Source organism: Meriones unguiculatus, chromosome 10 (assembly GCF_030254825.1).
Source record: "Meriones unguiculatus strain TT.TT164.6M chromosome 10, Bangor_MerUng_6.1, whole genome shotgun sequence".
Lineage (NCBI taxonomy): Eukaryota > Metazoa > Chordata > Mammalia > Rodentia > Muridae > Meriones > Meriones unguiculatus.
This window is the reverse complement of record NC_083358.1, coordinates 74,463,089-74,473,662: the sequence shown is the minus strand read 5'-3', so window position 1 is coordinate 74,473,662 and position 10,574 is coordinate 74,463,089. Positions and strand designations below refer to the sequence as shown.

General features: G+C 43.1%; 1 pseudogene; it reads right to left on the bottom strand.

The window, feature by feature from the left end:
- Nucleotides 1–384: 384 nt before the first annotated feature.
- LOC110566325 (TATA box-binding protein-like 2) lies at nucleotides 385–10,268 on the bottom strand (annotated as a pseudogene).
- Between the last annotated feature and the right edge of the window lie 306 nt (nucleotides 10,269–10,574).

The following is a 10,574-nucleotide window of genomic DNA, read 5'->3' as shown; positions in this document are numbered from 1 at the left end:
AAATAGGAAACTGTAATATACAAGCAAAAGGACCAGTAGGGTAAAAAATACCTCCCTCCCCAAACAACAATGTGAATGTAACAAAAATCTCATAAAACACTGTTCCTTTTGTGCTGACCATCTATGGCTAAGTATGGGGCCTATCCTTACGTGTGGTTTGTCTGCCCAGTGACTCCACTGGAGAAAGCTAAGTTCTCCTTTTCAAGCAGTCATACAACTTCATTCCTTTTCTGATTTTATTCCATTGGCAATAGAGTCAACATGTATTTTAATGTTGGTGCTATGGTAGACATATTTACCTTACTATTTTTTTTTATCCTTTACACAAAACAACTTCTCTTTGTTATAGTTGTGGATTATGCTAATACAAACTCTAATGATTGCTTAAATTTGACTTGATTTCCTGTTAGATGCTTGTTTTGTTACTTGGATTATCGGGTAGCTCGAAGAATGCAAGTTTATAAAAGTCAAGCCAGTGATGTAAGAGAACTGCACTGCTTTTCACTCAGAAGAGGGCGAGTTCTCAGAGAGTGTAATTCTCTTTGAAAATGAAGCTGAGAGGAAAAGAGTGAGGCTGGATCTTGGCAGTCCTTAAACACATGCTTATGACATTTGTTCTTTGTTCCATAGGAAAACTATTAGAGTTTATGCACAAGAAAAGGATAATTTGATTTGTTCCTTGGAGACTCAACATGAAAAAAAAAAGTATTGTCTCTACAGAGAGATTGAGTATGAAAAATACAAAAACTCCTAAAAGAATAATTGGACTTGGAGCTGTTGGCTATCATGACTTTTAAGAAAGCGGTACATGGACAGTGTCACGGGCATGCAAGTGATCATCACCACTAGGAGGCCATTAGGAATGTTGAAAAGAAGCTTCGAATCATGCCTCATAGCAGTAAGAAGACAATGGCCACACTGCTCATGAGCGATTGTCTTCTGGGAAGATAATGTTGGAAGTTAAGCAGTGAAGATAAAGAGGGAGGAAGTGTTTATTAGGCTCCAGATTGCACTTGATGGTACAGTGACAACACATGGAGGAAGGTTGGGGCAGAGGACTTGAGTGTAATTCATACATCCTTGAAGTTGCGTTTGTCTTACAGCAACAAAGTAGACCCCACTCTAACCAAATGGCTAACACATTGGCAGCTTAGCACTCTGAAGTGAGTCTGTGACTACAAACCCAAGGTGGATTAAGAAAAAGAACAGCAGATTTCTTTTGAGGCTGTTTTATTCTGAATTGTCCTGCACATCTGCATTCTTAAAACCTTCTATTTTGTTAAAAAAGAAATATATACAGAACACAAATGTGTAGCTCAGCCCATTAGTGTAGGCTAGATTGTGTAATCACCAATTCAGACGAGGAATAGAACATTACTAATGGCTTATAAACAGGTCCCCCATCCACTAACTACAGTCTCTTCCCAAAAGAGAACTTGTATTATTTTTTAACGGAAATCTTGTTTTTGCCTTTTTTTTTTGTAAAGTATGATACAATAATGATTCTCTAAATAACCAATTTACCTCTTTTTGAATATTTTATGGATTCCACATTGTTGACCAGAGTGCCTTGCAAGCCAGCACAGGAAAACATCATCATTTGCCTGTTCCTTGCATAACTTGTGAGCTCAGTTCTGGGATGATTCTTGTCCATGTCTCTTGGGTCATATGTGTATGTGCTTCTTTTGAGTAGGAGTGAAGAGTATGGATTTCCAGCTGTAGTAGGTGATGTTGCAGACAAACGTATGCTTTCACGAAAAGAACTGTTGATCTGTATGTGTATCGCGCCTCAGAACTGTCAGGGACATACATCTGAGATACTGATGATAATCTATTGTATTTTGGGTTAATTTTGATGCTCATGATGTTGGTTATTGACCTTTTGGCATTTTCGAAGCACGTCTTCAGCTCTTCAGGTTATTTTTGCATTGACCTGTCTTCTGTTATTTTTCTCATTAGTACCAAGGAGTTCCATACATGTATAGAAGTGTGTTTGTAGATATAATGAAACTTCTTTACAGTTTATATATGTTTAAAATATCCCTTCTCACCTCATGCTCTGCTATTTTATTCCCTTTTTGAGCAAGAAGTTTCATTTTTTTTTTTTTTAAATCATGGCTATTTATACAGAATCATCCTATAATAAATCAAACTGCACTTTGGGCTACATAGCCAACCTTGTTGCCAAATAAGGCAAAAATCAAGCAAAAACCATAATCTATTAATAATAACAGAGGCCAGTGGCTGCTAGAAAACAGGGGAGACTTCTAGAGTCATGTATAGAAGAAACCAGCTCTTTCTCTGCTGTGCTTCAGCATATATCCAAACCATTACTAGAAGCCCAGTGATACAGTCAGACTTCAACGCTTTCTAGAATAGGACACATGATTTCAAATGCTTCCAAGATCTCAGAACTTTCTTTGCCACCTGTCAACACAACTTTTCCGGATGCAAAGATGAGCAACACAGCCTGTGGTTTTACCATCTTATAAATAAAGACAGAAAAGAGTTCAGGTTCATAACTACTGAACTGCCAGTAGGTTAGCTCCAAAATCTCCAGCCTGATGGGAAATTTCACATCACAGCTTCCAACCACGTTCTGAATTTTAAAACTGAGGAGTCTGACTGAGAATCTCTGCACCATACAGGCGTACTTTCTCGCTGCCAGTCAAGACTCTTCACTTTTGGCTCCTGTTCAGACCACTTTCCCAGAGCTAATATGAAGGCTATTGTCCTTGGCTTTTGGATCCTCATTATGGCTGCACCAAATCTCTTTGGGTTATATTCTTTGTTTTTTGTCATTCAGAGCTATTTTTATCAGATCTAATCTACAGGCCAGATTTGCAGTGGAAACTACATTCTGCAGTTGAGGTATAATTTCAGAACATTCTGGGACAGGATTCATTGGTGTCATGTACACTGTGGTGCCACGGGGACAGCATTAGAGTTTAGTGTTTCTGGAGAGAGCTGGTTGGAGTCAGCATCATCAGGGCATAGATGTGACTGCTCATCTGGTGAACTGCTGCCGCTCGAGCTGAGCCCATTGCCTTGTTCACCAGGCACCTTCTACTGACTTTGCCGACCTTGAGTGTTAACACTTTCTTCAGTTTCATGCTTGTTTCCAATGACAGCTTGGTCTTCACTTTCTTGGGAAAGTTCATCTGGTAAGAAGCTTAGATGCACAGATACAAAGTCCCTGAGTGCTTTTTTGATTTTTTTTTTCCCTCTGCCAAGATATGAATTAAACAGTCTCTGGGCTAGATGGATTAAGTGGTGGGTGCTCATCTAAATGTGCTCTTGGGCTGAACATTTGAGACCTAGCTGGAGGAAAGTCGTCTTTGGCAGCTTGCAAAGCAAAAGAAATCAAAACGCCAGTGAAACTCCCACCAGTGAAACTCCACTATGGCAGGAAAGCGAGCGATGCGTTCAGTCTGGAAAGTGGTCCGAGATTGTGAAAATGTCTACCCTGCCTCCTCCTACAAAGTACCATGCAGATTCTGCTACAGAGTTGCAGCCTCTTGAAAGTATATCTTGGAGCCAGAGAGACAGCCCATGAGAACACCAACTGGTCTTCAAGAGGACCCAGGTTCATGGCACCCACATGGCTGCTCTCAGCCATGAGTAACTTCGTTCAAGGGAATCTGATATCCTCTTTTGGACTCCTTTGTTAGGCAACAGGCATGCACAGGGCGAACACACATACATGCAAGCAGAACACTCATACAGAGAAAATAAAGAAAAACAGGTCTTTTGTGCTATTTTATTCTTTAAGGCTGCATTTCAATAAACATGCATTTCAGATCCAGTGTTAATATAAGACAGCTCGTCAAATTTTACCTCTATGGTTAGTACTTTCTCAGCCCACTAATTTTCTCCTTCCCTAAGACAATGGCAGTGTCTTCTTAGTTCACCTCTTATTGTTTCTGTTCCTCTGAATCATATCCCTTTCCTTTCATTTCTGTTCACTGAAACTGCGCATATGTTTCTGATTCAGCTTTGTCTTCTGGGGAATCCAGGCAAAGACAGTTTGTTTTGTATCAAGTAAATCGATATATCTTCTTTCCTAGTGATTTTTGTAATTTGTTTTTTTAAGGTCAGTTGCTTTTAAAGTTATTGCTTATATATTTAAGTTTATGCATTATGTTTTAATAAAACATTATCTTGCATCTCTTATATTCTTGCTGTCCTTATTATAGTTCAGATTTTAGCTCAGAAAATACATATCTTCTTTTTTGAAAAAAAATTGCAGTTGACACAGTATTAATATATATCTATGAGGTACAGCATGATAACTTGATACATTGTATAATGTGTAAGGATTAAGTCAGGAGAATTAGCATGCCATTTCCCATTTGTCATTTCTATGTGTTGTGAGCCTTATAAACGTCTTTCATCTATATGTCATGAATTGCTATTGACTGTAGTGATTCTATTGTACCTTAAAGAATCAGAACTCATCTCCCCTTTCTGTTTTATGACACAGTATGTCTGTCTCTTTCCTCTTTTCTTTTTCATTCTATTTCATTCTCTTCTACGAGATCAGTTTATTCCAGCATCCAAAGCCCAAGTGAAAACATGTAGTAATTAAACTGTAACAACCATTTTAGAGATGATAGTTTTTTTGTCTTCTCAGATAATTGGAAGATCATAAAACATTTTGTGAAGCCACCTAAATTTATACTACTATTATGTATTTTATTTTAACTCGCACACACTCAAGGCAATATTATTAAGCCATCAGTATGTTTTCATCTTGCTTTTCCCAAATAAGACCTGACAGAAGATTTGGAAGTAGGCTGTGTGTAGAAAGTGATAGCAAGAAACACTGCAGTAAACAAAAGTGAGGAGAGAGCAATAATGAAAGATGGGGCCTTACCAGGCCACAGTAGAGGACAATACAGCCACTTTTGATGTGAACTGACAGACTAAGATCAGAAAGGAGAGGAGAACCTCCCCTATTAGTGGACTTGGGGAGTGGCATGCAAGCAGAGGGAGGAGGGAGGGTGGGATTGGGAGGAGAGGAGGGAGGGGCTTATGGGGGGATGCAGAATGAATAAAGTGTAATTGATGACAAATTTAAGAAAAAAGGGAAAAAAATAATTTAAGAACCTTAAATGACTTTCAAAATTGGAGGAAAACATGGAGTTAGTCAATTGGCATGGAGCACGTCTCGCCCCTGGGGGCAATGGTCTCCTGAACCTACTCAGACCGCGGACACCACCACTGCTAGTTCTAGAACTGACGCAGGATGTTCCAACGAGGGGTTAAGGCTTCTCATAATATTTCCTATAAGCCCATACCTGTTTGTCTATATCCCCCATTTTTATTCATTATTAGCCAGATAGAGCCAAGTAATTGTGGTAATGATACTTGCTTTTTTGCCCAATGCTGGAATGCTAGTAAATTTAGGTATGCCCTGGTTACTCGCATGCCCCACTGGGTGCCTGTGCCCATTGATGCCCCTCAAGCTATGACTCTCTTCAGACAGAAAAGGGATCTTGGAACTACAGCCACCATTGTTACTACCATCTCAATGATGGCTGTTGGAGCTACCACCAGGGCATTAGCCATGAGTCATACTGGGAAGACTGCTCAGACCCTGAATAATCATTTAGCCAATGTAGCTCATGCCTTAGTTGTACATAAAGGAATTAATGCTCAACTAAAAGGAAACTTGGTGGTGTTCAATCAGAGGATTGACCTCTTGCAGGAGCAAATTGATACCCTATGGCAAATCGCTCAACCTGGCTGTCAATGAAAGTATGCTGGACTTTGTGTCACTAGCATACAACATGAGAATTTTTCCTGCGCTGCAAATCTGTCTAAACAATTGTCGAGCTATATTTTAGGTAATTGGACTGGAGAATTCGATACTACGATGGAGCAGCTGAGAGTGGCCATTGTCACAGTAAATTCTACCAGAGTGGACGAAGGACTAGCCGCAGGATTATCAACATGGATTGCTGCAGCCATGAATCATCTGAAGGAATGGGCGGGCATGGGATTGTTAGCAGGCCTTCTGGTGTTGGTCTCCTTGGTTTGTCTGTGGTATATATGCAAGATTAGGGTCTCACAACAGTGTGATGCAGCCATGATCATTCAGGCCTTTACAGCCATTGAAGCAGGACATTCTCCCCAAGCATGGTTGGATACCATAAAAAGCTAAAATGTTATGCTCAGGATGCGAGGCTAAGCACTGCACTCAGGGTCAGCCGCTTTGGACCCAGAGAAGAGCATGTCTGATTGCATGCGGGTTGATGCCCCAGGTCCCGCCTCTGAGAAAAAGGTATCGGACGGGTCTGATGCTCTTTGGGTGGATGACACCTAAATGAACATCTGTACAAAGTCCCAATTTATTTCTAATATCAGAGATCAGACCTCTACTCTTGCCTGATGTGTCTAAAACAAAAAGGGGGAACTGTAGAGAGCTGCGGAATGCTATGCCTTAAAGATGGAGCTGGTTTCCGCCTTCCACCTTCCCGATGGTGAGTGCTCTCTGTCACGAACAACTCCACATTTGGCTAAGGCCGAGGATCTGGCTTGCTTCCATGTATGTGGACCTATCTGCATTGCCCCCGTGGCACGCCTGGGTTGGCTACCCAGAGGCTATTTAAGCTGTGGGCTGGCTTTCCCCGGGGTCCGAGGATTGTTCAATGTTCCTGAATAAACTGCATTGAAAAAAAAAAAAAAAAAAAGAAAGATGGGTTGGCCAAAGATGATGGGGTTAGCTGTGACACCGTATTGATGTGGAGAGACCAAGTAGAACAAAACCATCCCATGTGCTGGTGAAGACTCTGGAATCTTTACTGACTACCAGTCCTTTTTTACTGGATGAGATTTCAGGAGATGACTATTTCCCCCTATTTCTGTGTTGTACCTGCTTAAAGCTGAGCATACTTCAAAGGTGTCAGAGAAAGCCTGTGGTCAAAGAAGAAAAGCCATGATGTTAGAAAGCGGCTGCCATGGCTGTTGCCGGGTGACATGCAATTGAGAATCAGTTGCATGCTGGTTAGTTTTAACTTTATTCAAGCTAGCTAAGAAACCTCAGTTGAGAAAAATGCTTGCATCAGATTGACCTGCCTGCAAGTTGGGGGGGGGCATTTCCTAGTTCACAGGAGGGCCCAATCCACTGTGGGCTCCCCAGGACTCGGGAATGTAGAGGCAGGTGGATCTCTGTGAGTTCGAGGCCAGGCTGGTCTACAAAGCGAGTCCAGGACAGTCAAGGCTCAAGGCTATACAGATAAACCCTGTCTCAAAAGACCAAAATAAAGTCTTAAGTAAAAAAAAGGGGGGGGGGTTGGGGAGAGAAAGCAGGCTGAACCAACCAAGGACCATACATGGACTGGACCTAGGCCCCCTACAGAGATGTAGCAGATGGACAGCCCAGGCTTCATATGGGTTCCCTGGTAAGGGGTAAGGGGTGAAGGGGCTGTTGCTGACGTGGGCTCAGTTGCCATTGTTTTTGATCACTTTCCCCTGGAAGGCTGCCTCTCCAGGCCACAGGGGAAGAGGATGTGCTCAGTCCTGATGTGACTTGCTATGCTGGGGTGGGTTGGTAGGGCAGGGGCTCCCCTTTTCTGAAGAGTAGGGGAGAGGGTTTAGCAGGAAGAGGGAGGGTGGGACTGAGAGGAGGGGCAGGAGGAGGGCTATGATCCCTATGTAATGCAAAGTAAGTAAATCAATGGAAGGAAGGAAAAAAGGAAGGAAGGGAGGGAAGAGGGAAGGAAGGAAGAATGAAAGAACGAAAAAGGAAAAGAAAGTAAAGCAAGCAAGCAGGCCAAGCCAGCCATGGAGCAGTCCAGATGCAGTGCTCCTCTATGGCTTATGTGTGTTCCTGCTTGAGCTCCTCCTCTGACATCCTTGAGTGATGGATTGGGATCGGGACATCTGAGGCTGATGAACCTTATGTTCCCAAGTTGCTTTTGATCATAGTGTTTATGGCAGCAACAGCAAAGAAGCCAGGACAGATTGTCCACTACGGAACATCTGTTACATTACAGACATATTCAGGCCTTGTGGGTTATTTTCCGTTATTCATATTTCAGTCTGTAGCTGTTCTTCATATCTAAAATGTGAGCCAAATTAGGGGGACCTATCTCTTCCCTGGGCACTGGAAGGGTGCTGAACATTGTTAAGTACTGCTAAAATCAATAGCGATGTTAATGAGTTCTATATATGTGTTCCTTCTGACTTTTTTATTTTCCTGTAGGCAGACATGTCAGAGGATGGTGTGATTTGGCTTCCTGACAGTGTTAACACTCTTCCCCGGCACACTTGCTCTCTTGATTAAAGAAAAGACTGTCAGTCAGGCAGATGCCTGGTCTGTCTTTATGCCAGCATGAGCCACCTTGAATGCTCTCCAGGTACCTGGAGAGCTTCAGAACAGCTGGAAATGCTTAGCCCTGGAGCACAAAAGTCCAGAGGGTTCGGTTCCATTCATGACTAGAACTTTCCTATAGCCATTTACCCCAGGTCAGAGGGCATGCACTCTCCTGGGGTTGGTCTAGCGCTGTTGTGACTGGCGCTGTGATTGGTGTAAACGGAATCCTTCATTTGCAGGAAGCTCCTCCCTGATTAGTGCCGGCAGCTCTTTCCTGGCTATCTGAGCAGGGGGTTCACTTCGTGACCTGGCCACGGAACAACCCCCTCCACTGCCCACCTTAGCGCTAACAGCATTAGAGCCAAACAATGTTTCCTCTTGAAGGTTTTTTTTTTCTTGCTTAATTTTTATAGAGCAGGTTGAGCTTAACCTGAAGAAAGAAGTGGCAGGAGTGGGGTCAGCGGAGGCGGTGGCAGAGCCTGAGGATCTGGAGCTATCAGAGTAGCAGGGTTGTAGTGGTGACAGCAGAAGCAGGACAGTGGCAGCAGAGAAGCAGTGGCGACAGTGCAGGCTTGCGGTAGCCGGGCAATGCGGTGCACTGAAAGGCCCAAGGGAAAGGGAGCCGTAACACTAGCCAATGTCAAGGACTGAAGAACTCAGACTCCCTACGTGTTCTGTATGTTCTGGAGGATAATCTATGATAGCTATACTTTTAGCTTTTAAATAAGTGGGTTTATTAAGTATGTAGCCAGCAAAAATGAAAGGACAAACTGCAAGCGGCTGATAGAAGCGACAGGGAGCAAAACGTCATCAAATCCGGCACTGACAGGAGGGGCTTGATAGAACAAACAAAGGGGATGTGTTGGCTACTTTTCTGATGCTGTGATAAGACACCATGACCAAAGCAGCTTGTAGGAGAAAGAGTTTATTTAAGGCTTATGGCTTCAGAGTTTTAGAGTCCATGATCGTGGAGCCGAGTGGCGGCAGCATCAGCAGAGCAGTTGAGAGCTGATATCCTGAACTGCACTTGTATGAGTCTTTGAACTCTCAAATCCTGCCCGCAGTGTCCTACTTTCCCCAGCACGGCCACACCTCCGAAGCCTCCCCAGACAGTGTCACCGGCTAGGAGCAAAGGCATGAAATATGGGGAAGACATGCCATGCAAACCCCTACAGAGGACACCGTTAGACTACGATTATGGCATCCAGCAGTCATCCACTGGGGGAATTCCTGCTGAGTCAGCAAGATAGAACTCCCAGGGGAGAGACTTCTCATTTCCTGTCCCCACTTCACACGCAGGATAAACAACAGCACATGTATTCTCAAGGATGCAGTGTTTTTCATACCATTGGCCACATACCATCTCACCCGCCTTGTTACAGAGTAGGGGTCCAGCCCGCCCCAGGACAGGTAGTTTAGAAATGCAAATCAAAACTACTCTCTTGAGATTCTACTTTGCACAGGTCAGGCGGTTACTTTAAACAAACATGCTTGGAGCCTGAGGTAAGGGAGGGCCTCCTCACCCGCAAAGTCCACTTTCAACAAGCTTAAACAGCAAATGATAGTTTACTATATAGAGTGTCAGTGTTACTCTGATATTTCATCCAATTCTCAAAGGAGCTGGCCATTGTATTTTTTTTCCCATGTCACCTTAGAAAACCACTGTAGGTCTCTTTGGGGGCACAACCTAATATGTATGGGATGTTCTTGTCTCCGTACTAAACTTTCTTGTCTGCTGTATAGCTAGTTAACTATTAAGTTATCATGTTCTAGTATGATGCTTGACATTGGTCTTCTGTTTACCAGCTTTGGAATTTTTATCATTACACAGGTCAGGTTACGCTCTCATTGGCTGCCCACACCTCTTGTCTGTAGGAATAAGATAGTCTATTAGCCACTGATACAGATTCCCACAGGCAAAGGCCATTTCATTTATCACTCTGGCCATATTGCTATTACAGGGAATATATACACACCGACTCCAGTGAGTAACTGCTGTCATCCATCCTTTGCTATTCTAAAGTCACATTATCTAGGGCAACATCCAGAAGTTTGAGCTCATGGAAGAATCCTCATCACATAGCAAGCAAGCTCCCCGAGTTTCTCAGTGCACTAGAGGACATTGCTTATTATGCTAGTGAAGGCCATGTCCTTCATCCCATACCCTGAAAACACTGCCAGCAGGTTTGCCCCAGGGTCATAGAATCCAACCCAACCCACCCAATTTAACATTCCTTGTTCATGCTATAATCAG